Genomic DNA, 13,604 nt, shown 5'->3' with positions numbered 1-13,604 from the left:
AATAAAACAATAATTAAGATTAAGATTAAGATTAAATGGATTAAGATTAAGAATAACACAAAGTATTTCATCAAAAAGAAAAAATGAAAAGGGTAGAAATAAAAAAAATAGAAAAAATAGAAAAGAAATAGCAAGATTATAGCTTTAAACTCAACCCTAGGGACACCTGGGTGGCTCAGCAGTTGGACGTCTGCCTTCGGCTCAGGGCATGATCCTGGAATTTCCAGATCGAGTCCCGCATCAGGCATGGAGCCTGCTTCTCCCTCTGCCTGTGTCTCTGCCTCTCTCTCTCTTTCTCTCATTCTCTCTCTCTCTGTGTGTGTGTCTCTATGAATAAATAAAATCTTAAAAAAAAATAGACAAACAAAAATAAATAAACTCAACCCTATAGGTGATCATCTTAAACATAAATTTATACTTATAAATTTGTATAAATTTATACAACTAAATGTTGTCTATAAGAAACTCATTAAGTATAATGACAGAGAAGTTAGAAGGATGAAAACAATGAGTTGTTACTACACACCTATTAGAATGATGGAAATCCAAAGCATTGACAACAAATGCTGGTAATAATGAGGAGTAATAGGAACTCACATCATTACTGGCGAGAATGCGAAGTTTGGCAATTTCTTATAAAACTAAACACTCTTACTATATGATCCAATAATCATGCTCCTTGACATTTACCAAATGAGTTGAAAACTTATGTCCACACAAAAACCTGCATAGTAGTAGTTTTATTTACGATTGCCAAACTTAGAAGAAATCAAGATGTCCTTCAGTAGGTGAATGGATAAATATACTGTTACATTTAGACAATAGGACATTATTATTGAGAGAGAGAGAGAACAAGGGCAAGTGGAGAGAGAGAGAATCTTAAGCAGGCTCTAAGCCCAGTGCAGAGCCTGATGCAGGGCTTGATCTCATGATCCTGAGATCATGACCTGAGAGTCAGACACTTAACTAACCAAGCCACCCCGGAGCCCCAACAACGGAACATTATTCAGGACAAAAAAAGAAATGAACTATCAACCAGAGAAGACATGGAGGGATCTTAAATGCATATTACTAAGAAAGAAGCCAGCCTGGAAGGCTACAGATTGTATGATTTTAACTATATATGACATTCTGCAAAAGGCAAACTATGAAGACAGGTATTTGGGGAAAGGGGAGATAAATGGGGAAGCATAGGGAATTTTTAAGGCAGTGAAACTATTTTGTATGATACTATAATTGTGGATACATGTCATTATACATTTGTCAAAGCCCATACAACACCAGGAGTATACCCTAATGTAAATTATGGACTTTGGGTGATCTTGTCATGCATTGATGTGTTGATTTTGGTTCATGGATTGTAACAAATGTACTACTCTGGTGTAGAATGTTGATGATTGGAGAAGTGGGTGGGGTGGGGGGAGGGTATACAGAAGGATATAGAAGATGTGAACAAGATGTGAACAAGGTCGGCCAACTTTCCCTAATGACATTAATAGAATATACCCAACAATAGCAGAATATACATTCTTTTCAAGTCCACATAGAACACCTCCCAAAATTGACCATTCTCTAGGTCATGGAATAAGTCTCAATACACTGAAAAGGGTGGAAATCATACAATGTATATTCTATGACCACAAAGGAATTAAATTAGAAATCAATAACAACCAGATAGCCTCAAGTCTGTAAGAGTTGAAAATTTAACAGCATATTCCTAAATAATCTCTGTGTCAAAGATATCGTGAAGGGAAGTCAGGAAGTATTATGAACTGAATGAAAATGAAAATATGATATATCAAAATTTGTGGACAGCTAAGATACTTCTTTCAGGAAAACATATAATTTTCATATAAAATATAAATATTTTATTTTTATATATGTTTATATATATAAATATTTATTAGAAAGGAAGAAAAAATAAAAATAAAAGAAGAAAGTACTCAAACCAATTATCTAAGTTTCCACTTTAAGAAACTAGAGGGCAGCCCTGGGTGGCTCAGTGGTTTAGCGCCGCCTTCAGCCTGGGAGTGTGATCCTGGAGACCTGGGATCGAGTCCCACGTCAGGCTCCGTGTGAGGAGCTTGCTTCTCCCTCTACCTGTGTCTCTGCCTCTCTCTCTCTCTCTCTGTGTGTCTCTCATGAATAAATAAAAACTAAAAAAAAAAAAAAGAAAAGAAAAGAAACTAGAAAAGCAGGGGCTTCTGGGTGGCACAATTGATTAATCGTCTGACACTTGGTTTCAGCTCTGGTCGTGATCTCTGGGTGGCAACATCAAGCCCCACCTTAAGTACTTTGCTCAGCGTAGAGTCCACTTGAGGTTCTCTCACCCTCTCCATCTGCCCCTCCTGCTCATGCTTTCTCTTTCTCTCAAATAAATAAATAAATCTTTAAAAAAAAAAAAACCTAGAAAACAGAAGAAAAGAAAGAAGAATAAGAGACACAATCAATGAAAATTGAAATCTGGAAAACTATTGTTTTGAAAGAAAATCAATGAAACCAAAACCTGATTCTTTCAAAAAGATAAATAAAACTGATAAGCACATAGCCAGGGAATGAGTGAACATAACTACAGAGTTCATAAACATGGAAAGGCTACTATGGGAAGAATTTTATGCCAATAAATTCTATCATTTAAGTGAAATGAGCAAATTCTTTGAAAGACACAATCTATAAAACCTCACTCAGGATGAAACAGATAACCTGAATAATCCTATATTTATATTTATGGTTTATGATTGCCATTGGATCTAGCAAACCCAGAGCAGACAAGTCCAAAGGTCAGTTCTAATTTGCCTATGAGCTGAGTTAAGCAAAACAAAAACAAATCAAAAGAAACTGTTAAACAATCTGGTAGACAATTTTCCAAACCCAGCTATGACATTATCTCCCATCTCACATGCCGTTCCTACAATGACATGCCTTCCATCCAGGAGTGCTTGGGACCACAGCATTAATGATGTTTTGTGACTTTCAAGCTCAGGTCATACAAAGGGATGCAACTCCTATCTGGTTCTCATTTGGAGTCCCAAGCTGCCATGTAAGCAGTTCAACTGCCCTGAGACCACATTAGTTACTTCCTGAGAGGACTTGAGATTCCAAAAAGCAAGAACAGCGGTGCCTAGGTGGCTCAGTCAGTTCGGCATCTGCCTTCAGCTCAGGTCATGATCCCAGGATCCTGGGATCAAGCCCCACATCTGACTCCCTTCTCAGTGGGGAGTCTGCTTCTCCCCCTCCCTCTCCCTCTGCTGCCTCTCTCTCTCTCTCTCTCTCTGTCATATAAGTAAATAAATCTTTAGAAGAAGAAGAAGAAGAAGAAGAAGAAGAAGAAGAAGAAGAAGAAGAAGAAGAAAGAACAATGCCCAGCAACGTCCAGCTGCCCTAGCTCTTCATGTCCCATTCTCTCCTCTGACAGTCTCCATCTGAGGTACCAGGATGAGAGACTCTGCGATGGGACCACCCAGTGGAGCCCTTCCTAAATTCCTGCCCCCACAAAATATATGACTGTTGCCATTTCAGGCCACTAAGTTTTGAGATGATGTGTTACAGGGCAATGGTAACTAGAACATGGGACATGCAAACAAGGAAAATCTGAGATGCTTCTGAAAAATGGAAACAAGATAGGGCCAGATCATCCTTGAGTAGAGATTGAATTACTAACTCAAATTAAAACACTAAAAGTTCTGTATTCTTATCCAGTGTTTTCTGTTTGGTTTTTTTGGTGTGTGTTTTTTTACTGGTTTAAATTATTTTCTAGATTTGGGCAGGATTCATGTGTTTATTTGTAGGGATATTAGTTCATTAAAATCCTTGGGTAACCCTCTTGTGCCAGGCACTGGGCTATATTACCTCTGAATAGTCATGTTCTCAGAATGACATATAATGTTCACACATGTCTTTCCTATATTCTGGTCTGTTCAGCTTCTAGATAGAAACCAGAAAGGTAGTCAATATAGGTTGGAGGGCAGTGACTACCGTCAGGCTCGGCTCAAAGGAATGATTATGTGATATCTTCAATTTGAAGGAAGAAAGTCCAAGTACCAATATTGATTCTAATGGAGGTTTTTAAAAGATTTTTTCTTTTAATTTGTGAGTAATCTCTACACCCAGAGTGGGGCTTGAACACACAAGATCAAGAGTCACATGCTGTACTGATTGAGCCAGCCAAGTGCCTCAACCTTGAATGAGATTTTTATTTATTTTTAAGATTTTTTTTAAATTTGTTTACTCATGAGAGACACACAGAGAGAGAGGCAGAGACACAGGCAGAGGGAGAAGCAGGCCCCATGCAGGGAGGCCGACGTGGGACTCAATCCAGGATCACACTCTGGACCAAAGGCAGTGCTAAACCACTGAGCCACCCGGGCTGCCCTTGAATGAGATTTTTAAACAAAGTGAGTGAGGCCTCTTGGTTGCCATACTACAGCAGTCACACATTCATTCCAGAAGTTTTTACCAATTTTAAAATTGAGATATAATTAGTTCTCTGTCTCCTCTTGCCATCTTTTGTGCTCGTCTGTGCTAGACATACGGTTGGCACTCAATGAATGCACACTGGTTGAATGGACCAATGTTGGGAGGCCTGACTCCCACCCCTGTGTTTGCCACAACGTTCCCTAGCATCTTGAACATTCACTTCCTCTGTTGTGTAATGAAGGATTTGGGCCGAATGGTCTCTGAGGGCCCTCCCAATCCTCATACATTGGAAGCTCTCCATGAAATAATCCCACTACCTTTTGGATTAATGTGTGAGTACCTGCCATGCTCTTCACACACCTATGCACTCCTCCTCACCTGCCTCACCCACTCTTCAGGCAGTGCTGGTGTTTGTACTTTCACTGGAACAGCTTCAAAGCCTCTCCTTTTCATCCCAATCCATTGTGGTTGGAGCCATCGTTAGGAGGTGTGTGCTAGCATTTCCACTGGAGGCAAACCATTACGCCTACTTTTCCTGATGATAACATATTCACTATCATGCTGTTGACATCAAGAGCATAATTCCAAGTGTGTGGTTCCCAAGCAAGTGTCAGCCATAACTGCTGATGCCCAGAGCCCTGATTCACACACGGGTGATTACGGCTGCATCCGTGATGCTCACGACAGGGCAAATGAAGATACTAGGAGCAGCTGTCTCCATAGTCTTGTCTCTAGCTTATGTTCATTCCAGTGTCTTTTTCAATGTTTTCCCTGGGCTTTAAAAAAAAATAATCAGTCTGTAATGATCTAAGGAACTGATCTTTAGAAAATAGAGAACTCGGTCGAGATGGAGGAGGGCGAGTCCGAGTCGGTGCTCTGCGTCAAGCCGGAGGGGCACGTCTACCGCATCCCGCCGCCGGCCACCCACTGTGGCCACAGGGCCGCGGAGTGGCAGCTGGACCAGCCATCAGGGAGTGGCCGGCTGCGGGTCGCTGCAAAAGGGCAGGTGGCCTACATCAAGCTGGAGGACGGGACCTCAGGGGAGCTCTTTGCTCAGGCCCCGGTGGACCAGTTTCCCCGCACAGAGGTGGAGAGCGTGACCGATTCCAGCAGATAATTTGTTATCCGCATCGAAGATGGAAATGGACGCGGGTCATTTACTGGAACTGGCTTTGGGGACCGAGGCGATGCCTTTGACTTCAATGTTGCGTTGCAGGACCATTTCAAGTGGGTTAAACAGCAGTGTGAATTTGCAAAGCAAGCCCAGAACCCAGACCAGGGCCCCAAGTTGGACCTAGGCTTCAAAGAGGGCCAGACTATCAAGCCCAACATCGGGACCATGAAGAAGAAGGAAGGAGCAGCTGGGAGGAGCACGGCCTGCAAGCCCTGCAAGCGCAGGAGGACTGAGCCTGCTTCCCCTGCCCCCAGGGGGGAAAACCTCCACCCTGATCCCTCCCCCTGGGGAGCAGTTGTCTGGGGGTGCCCCCTTCGTCCAGACAGCAGTTGCTCCCAGTTCAGGTCCACTTCCAGTCAGACTCAACCAGGCACAGGCTGGGTCCAGGTCTGATCTGAGCGTACACTTCTTTTTCCTCATAACAATTTCTGCAAAGGAGCCGCCTCACCTGGGCCAAAGGAAGGAGGACGAAGCACTCCCTGGCCAGCCTCTGTTTGGAGTGTGACTGTCTCTCCTCACCTGGCTTTCTTGAAAGATTGACATGTTAGGCAGTAAATTGGCACCATGTCAGTGTTTCTTGGGATTCAAGAAACACTTGGGATTCTGTGCAGCCAGAACACAGGGGGAGAAAAGCTCCAGTATCCCTGTCCCTGTCTCTCTTGACATGAGAGACTCTGAGACCATTGCTTCCATCACTGCGATCCATATTAAACAGAAGCCCCCAAAGCCAAAGAAGGGGTTGAGTGTGCTGCCTGGCCTCAGCTGGGCCCTTCTCAGTGGTTACAGGTGTCCCATGATCACTGTCCAGAAGGAAGGCTTTCTGCACTCTCACTGGCTGTAGCCGCTTCCTTCAAGGTGCCTGGGGGTGGGGGGGGATTCCTTCCTAATTTCTGGCAGGTTTATAGGCTGCAGCTCGAACAGATAATCAGGAGGGAAATCAAGAGTATTAACTAACTTTTTAAAAAAATTTAATATTTGCTTTGCTAACGTGCTGATCTGCACTAACTCGCCTTTGCAAAAGGACCTGCTCCTGCAAGATGCCCAGCAGGGGCCTCTGAAAGCATTCCGCACCGTCTGCAGCAGGAACTGCTCTGAGCTTCCGAAAGCGGCGTCCAAGTGGCCTGCTTGCCGGGTCTTGCGGGCCAGGTGGGCAATGCAGGGCTGAGGCAGGCTCTGGGAGCCAGGTGGAAGAGTGAGCAGGAAAGTCGGAGGAACTGTTCTCATGGAGGTGGGGGTTCGGCTTTTCTGTCTCTTGACGGCTGTCTGGGCTCAGGGGCTGTCAGCACAGTTCCCAGGGGACTCGGGTTTTCTCCATGGTGGTTTCTGAAGTGCCTTGTCTGTAGACAACCTCTTACTTTCTTTTCTCCTTCAGAGACTGTACATGACAGAAGGGGTTCTGAGTGAACTGGAAGCCTAGGGTTGCCTGTATTACTGGTTTATGAGAAATAATTTTATCTGAGCACACCTCTAAATTTGCTTTTATCAACATACCTTACCTCTGAATTGAAAGATCTATTTTTCGAAGGGTCAAGACAATGAACTGAAAAAAGTGTTGGCCTTTTTTGTGGGACCAGATTCCGAAGATGATAAAATAAATATTTTTACTTCTGTCAAAAAAATAAAAGTAGAGAACTCAAGTATAGAGAACTGGATCATCTGAGTCACATTATTTTGGCCCCTCATAGAAAGGCTATACCCCTGTGATGGTTGATGGTATGTGTCAACTTGATTGGATTAAGGAACGCTCAGACAGCTGGTAAAATATCATTTCTGGGTGTGTCTGAGAGGGTATTTCTGGCTAAGATTAAACAATTCATTGAGTTCATTGAGTAGACTGGCTCTCCAGTGTAGGCAGGCTCAACCGGTCCTCTGGGGGCCCAAGGAGAACAAAAAGGTAAAGGAAGTGCAAACCTTCTCTCTTCTTGAGCTGAGAATTCTATCTGTGTCTGCCTTGGACATTAGAGCTACTGCTCTTCTGACCTTCAGAGCCAGGGACTTCAACCAGCAGCCACCTCCTCTCCCCGGTTCTCAGGTCTTCAGACCTGAACTGAATTACTTCACGGGCTTTCCTGGCTCTCCAGCCTGCAGACAGCAGATCATGGAACTTCAAGTGTCCTTAACCGTTTGAGGCAGTTCCTGCCACAAGTTCTTTTCTTATTGACCCCTGAACAATACAGGTTTGAATTGTGTGGGCCCACTTGCAGAACGAGGTTTTTCAATTCTGGAAATATATTTTCTCTTCCTTATGGTTTTCTTAATAATTCTTCTTTTCTCCAGCTGACTTTATAGTAAGAGTACAGTAGATAATACATACAGCATACAAAATATGCATTAATTGACTGTGTCATGGGTAAGGCTTGCAGTCAACTGTAGCCTACTAGGAATTAAGTTTTTAGGGAGTGCTGGGGTCAGCACCTCTAACCCCCATGTTGTTCAAGGGTCAACTGTATACCTCAGTATCTCCTACTGGTTCTGTTTCTCTGGAGAAGCCTCACTACTAGACCTCCTCTAGTTAGGAATGCCTTCATATTTTAGGCATAGAACCAAGGTAGAGTCTGCCACATCGTGTAAGAATCCTTAATAGACATCTTAAACTTGCCATGAACCAAACTCTTGATTTCCTCTCCCAAACTTGCTCTTCTCTTTTTCCCCAATTCGCCAAATGGCACCACCCACAGTTAGAGCCAGAAACCTGGGAGTCATCCTCCAACCTTCTCTCTCTTTCTCTCTCTCTCTCTCTCTCTCTCTCTCTCTCTCTCTCCCTCACCTTCTCCTGGTTCCAATTTGTCATCAAGGCATGTTATTTCTCCTCCAAAACATACCTTATACCCAACCGGATGTCTCCAATGCCACCGTTCAGTCCAAACCAGCCTCATCTCAACCAGCCTGAGTGGTTTCCCTGCTCCATCCTCACCCACTTCAAACCTAGTTCCCATCAATCTACACACACCACTCTGCTTTAAAACCTTCAATAGTTTTCTGCTGCACTTAGAATCCTTGCTAGGGCTTGCAAAGCCTGCTTGATCTGGCCTCTCCTGCATGACTTTTTAACCATATTTCCTCTTTCTCATCTTAGAGACTCAACACATGCTATTCTCTCTGTCTGGAACTCTTCCCCTTATGCTGCAAATGGTTGATTCTGGCTTAAACAGCTCTCCATAGAGAAACCCTCCCTACTCCTAGAACTGAGGGGCTCTCCCTGCTATTCTCTCTCCCACATGCTTTTAATTTCCTTCAGAGAGCTTATCATATTTTGAATTATGGATTTAGCCGTCTATTTATTGGTTGTCTGTCTCCTTCCTCCCCCAACACATACACTAAACTGTAAGCCTCAAAGTTCAGGTAGCATCTTCTTCATAGTCATGATCATCAACATCACCATCACGATGACTGACATTTCTTGAAGCCTCCATTGTCCTAGGCTCTTGATATTATTTTGTTTCATCCTCAGAACAATCACATCACTTACGTACTGTTCTTATCTCCATCTTACAGAGGAGGACAGTGAAGCATAGAGACGTTAGACTACTTATCTAGAATCATGTCTCTAGCAATAGCCAATGCCTAACCCAGTGCTTGGCACACAACAGATCCTCAAACTTATTTGTCCAATATATATTTATTTTTATTTTTTCTTATTTATTTATCTGAGAGAGACAGAGAGAGGAAGAGCATAAGCAGGGGGAGGAACAGAGCGAGAGGGACAAGCAGACTCCCCGGTGAGCAGGGGTCCTCACAGGAGGTTCCATCCCAGAACTTGAGATCATGACCTGAGCCGAAGGCAGATGTTTGACTGACTGAGCCACCCAGTCGCCCCATCCAATATATGTTTCTGTTGGATCATTTCAACGGTTTTTCATGGGAACCTGTGGGAGAAATTTATCTGAAGCATGAATATTAGGAAAGGCAGTGGTCCTAGTTCATTTTTATCCTACAAATACTGTGGATGTTGTGATAGGCTGTGTTTTCTTTCTTTGCATTTGCTGTGAGAATGCTTAGAATCAATCTATTATATTCATCTCAGCGAGTCATTTTTGTGGCACTCTGTTCCCAGTGTTATTCTCTTGGCCTTATTTTCCTTCCTTTCAAACTCCCTAAGTGGTTATTTGACCCTTTCTGTCTCATTTGTATTTTTGTCAGCTTCTTCCAATCTTTCCTGGAAAAAGCAAGCCACAAATATATGTATAAAAATAATTAGGCACTATAATGAGACACCACTTGGCACCCGCTGGGATGTCTATAATCAAAAAATTTTAAAATACTAATGCTGGCAAGGATATGGAGAAATTGGCACTCTCATATATCATTGCTGGTGAGAATGAAAAATGGCACAGCTGCTGTGGAAAGCAGCAGTTGCAGTTTCTCAACAAGTTGTACGTAATGTTCAACTCTACGTTCCTTCCATATGACACCTTCCACTCCTGGTTATATACACAAAGGAATTAAAAGCAAGTGTTCAGGGTCACCTGGGCGGCTCAGTCTATTAAGTGTCTGACTTGATTTCAGCTCAGGTCACTATCTCAGGGTCATGAGATTGAACTGTGCGCTGAGCTCTGCACTACAACCTGCTTGGATTCTCTCTCCCTCTCCCTCTGCTCTTCTCTACCCCCTAACTCGCACGCACTAGCTCTCGCTCTCTCTCTCTCTCTCTCTAAAAGACCAAAAAAAAAAAAAAAGTGCAAACAGAAATTTGTACATGAATGCTCATAGCAATACTATTCACAATAGCCAAAAGTAGAAACAACTCCATTATCCATCAACTAATAACTGAATAAACAAAATGCAGTATATCATACAATAAAGTAGTACTCAGTCACAACGAGGAATGAAGTTTTATCTGCTACAACATGGATGAACCTTGAAAACATTATGCTGGGGCACCTAGGTGGCTCAGTGGTTGACCATCTGCCTTCAGCTTGGGTCTTATCTCAGGGTTCTGGGTTGGAGCCCCATGTTAAGTTCCCTGCTCAGTGGGGAGCCTGCTTCTCCTACTGCCCCTCCTCCTGCTCATGCACTCTTTCTCTCTCTCAAATAAATAAATAAAATCTTAAAAAAGAAGAAAACATTATGCTAAGTGTAGAAGCCAGGTAAAAGAAGGCCACATACTGGGATCCCTGGGTGGCTCAGTGGTTTAGCATCTGCCTTCAGCCCAGGGCGTGATCCTGGAGTCCCGGGATTGAGTCCCACATCGGGCTCCCTGCATGGAGCCTGCTTCTCCCTCTGCCTGTGTCTCTGTGCCTCTCTCTCTCTCTCTCTCTCTCTCTCTGGCTCTCATGAATAAATAAAATCTTAATAAAATAAAAAAAATAAAAGGCCAGATACTGTCTGACTCCGTTTATCTGAAATGTCCAGAAGAGACAAACCCATAGAGGCATAAAATAGACTAGTGATTGCCAAGGTGGGGGCATGGGGTGTGTGTGGTGTGATTGGTTAATGGGTATTGAGTTTCCTTTTGGAGTACGAGAAATCTCCTGGAATTTGATAGTGTTGATAGTTGCTTAACATTGTGGCTATGCTATGTGCCACCAAATTGTATACTTTTTAAGTGTTTAGAATGGTAAATTATATCTTACGTGAGTTTTAACACACACGGCGTTAAGTTCCTGGGTACTTGGTGCTCCTGTCTCATCAGGTGGTGCGGCTCTGAGGACCAACGCTGTCTTGGGCTGTCTGCTACCAGGACATACCTCCTCCCAGCCAGCCCCCCTCCACTCACTCACTTCCCTTTACCTCCACCCCTCAAAGTCTCCTTCTCTGCCCTTTAAGATTGAACTCCTTTCAGATCAAGCATAAGCCTCCAGGAAGTCTTTCTGATTATTCCTTTTTTTTTTTTCTTTCTGATTATTCCAAGCACCAGTGATCTCTGCTTTTTCCTTTCCTTCCTTCCTTCCTCCCTCCTTTCCTTCTTTTCTTAAGGATTTATTTATTTGAGAAAAATAGTGCATGTAGGCACATGCAGGAATGGAGGGAAAGGGAGAGGGAATCTCAAGCAGACCCCCACTCCCCACTGTTTCGGGGCAACTGGAGCTCAAGAGACCCAGGAGATCAGGACCTGATTCAAAACCTAGAGTCAGTCGCTTAACTGACCAAGCCACCCAGATGCCTCTGCTTTTCCTAGTTTCTTAAAGTAACTGTTAAGCTCTTGACTCCATGCAGCCTTTTTCATGAATTGTTTCCACATCTTCTTTACTGTTGTCATTTTGGCTAATACAGGTGAAACCATCCATCCTAGTTTTTGTAGATCTTCCAAGAACCTGAGAATCCCTGCACATAGCAAAATGAGACATTAATAACATGATTTCTGTGCTTAAGAAGCTTCTAAAATTAGTTGAGGAAACAAAACATATATACATTAATAGTGAAATGTCAGTGCGAATAAATGCTTTAGGAGCCCAGAGGCTATGGGGGACTTTAGCCAGGGAAGTCATTCATTTAATCAATTCATTCACTTACTATGTGCCAGGCACTGTGTTGAGTCATGGAAGATGACTTCTGATATCTGAATAGGTTGATATTTGAAGAGGCTTTCTTTCTTTTTTTTTTTTTTTAAGATTTTATTTATTTATTCATGAAAGACAGAGAGAGAGAGAGAGAGGCAGAGACACAGGCAGAGGGAGAGGGAGAAGCAGGCTCCATGCAGGGAGCCCGACGTGGGACCCGATCTCAGGTCTCCAGGATCACGCCCTGGGCTGAAGGCAGCGCCAAACCACTGAGCCACCGGGCTGCCCTGAACAGGCTTTCAAGAGTGGGTAGGATATATGTAGCTAGAAAAAAAGTAGGAATCCTGTCCTGAGCAAAAAGAATGTGCAGAAATACAAGATTGGAAAAGTATGAAGTGTGAAAATAGACCAGCTTGGCTTTATGGAGAGGATCTGTGTGACATCAAAAAAGATCTGCATATACTGTCAGGAAAAGATGTTCTAGATATGCTAAGTGGAAAATAGCAAGTTATAGTGAAGTATTCTTAACCAAATTTCATTTTTTGCAAACATATGTTAGTGTATATGACTAAAAAAAAGAAGAAATATACATGAAACTAGGAGCAGTCGCTGGAAGCTAATATGGTAAGGAGTAATCATTATGAATTTCCATAATTTAAAAAATTGTCCCCAGCTAAGCATGTGCTATTTCTGTGATCAGATGGGGACAAAAGGTAAATGAAAATGAATTAATAAATATTTTAAATAAAAAAATACAGAGTTTGGACCTAATGTGGTAGGCAACCCACATGTAAACATTGAATTTGGGGAAGCCTTAAGGGCTTTTGAGATTGCTTTGTAAATATTTCAATAGTCCTTGATAAACCTTTGCAAATCTCTTCTGAAATAGCATCTTCTCCCAGCAGGGGGGATCTGCATGCTTCCCCAGTGGTCTGCTGGGCCTGGGCAACCCCCCACCCACTACCCCCTCACTCCCAAGCCAAGGAATATTGTTACTTTTGCCTGGTGGATCAACAACCATTCATAACAGAGGGAATGACAAAGGACTTTATTTTTATGTTTTATTTTATTTTATTTTATTTTATTTTATTTTTTTATTGTTTTTGAGTAAAGAGACAGAAGTTTATTAAATAAAGATACAGAGAAAGCTCTCAGGGGTGAGAGGAGTCCCAACAGGCTTGCCCTGTTTATAACTTTTTTAAGATTTTATTTATTAATTTATTTAGAGAGTGCAGGCATGTGCACACATGAGGAGGGCAGGGTCACAGGGAGAGGGAGAAAGAAAATTTCTAGCAGACTGTGCTGAGCGCAGAGCTGGAGAGGGTCCCAATCTTACAACCCCTGAAATCATGACCTGAGCAGAAATCAAGAGTCCAATGCTTAACTACACTTAACCCAGTGAGCCACCCAGGCGCCTAAAAACCCAATATCTAATAGTATTTTTTAAAGGTTTTTATTTATTTATTCATGAGAGACCCGGGGTGGGGGGGCGCAGAGACACAGGCAGAGGGAGAAGCAGGCTCCATGCAGGGAACCCCACGCGGGACTCCATCCCAGGCCCCCAGGATCAGGCC

The 13,604-nt window shown here is 43.0% G+C and overlaps 1 pseudogene; it reads left to right on the top strand.

Moving 5' to 3' along the window:
- The first annotated feature begins 5,263 nt into the window (after nt 1–5,263).
- Nucleotides 5,264–6,095, top strand: LOC121487352 (annotated as a pseudogene).
- The last annotated feature ends 7,509 nt before the right edge of the window (nt 6,096–13,604 follow it).

The sequence above is a fragment of the Vulpes lagopus genome, chromosome 1 (assembly GCF_018345385.1).
Source record: "Vulpes lagopus strain Blue_001 chromosome 1, ASM1834538v1, whole genome shotgun sequence".
In the NCBI taxonomy this organism is placed as follows: Eukaryota; Metazoa; Chordata; class Mammalia; order Carnivora; family Canidae; genus Vulpes; species Vulpes lagopus.
Note: the sequence above shows the minus strand (reverse complement) of the source record. Positions and strands in the feature narration are given on the sequence as shown.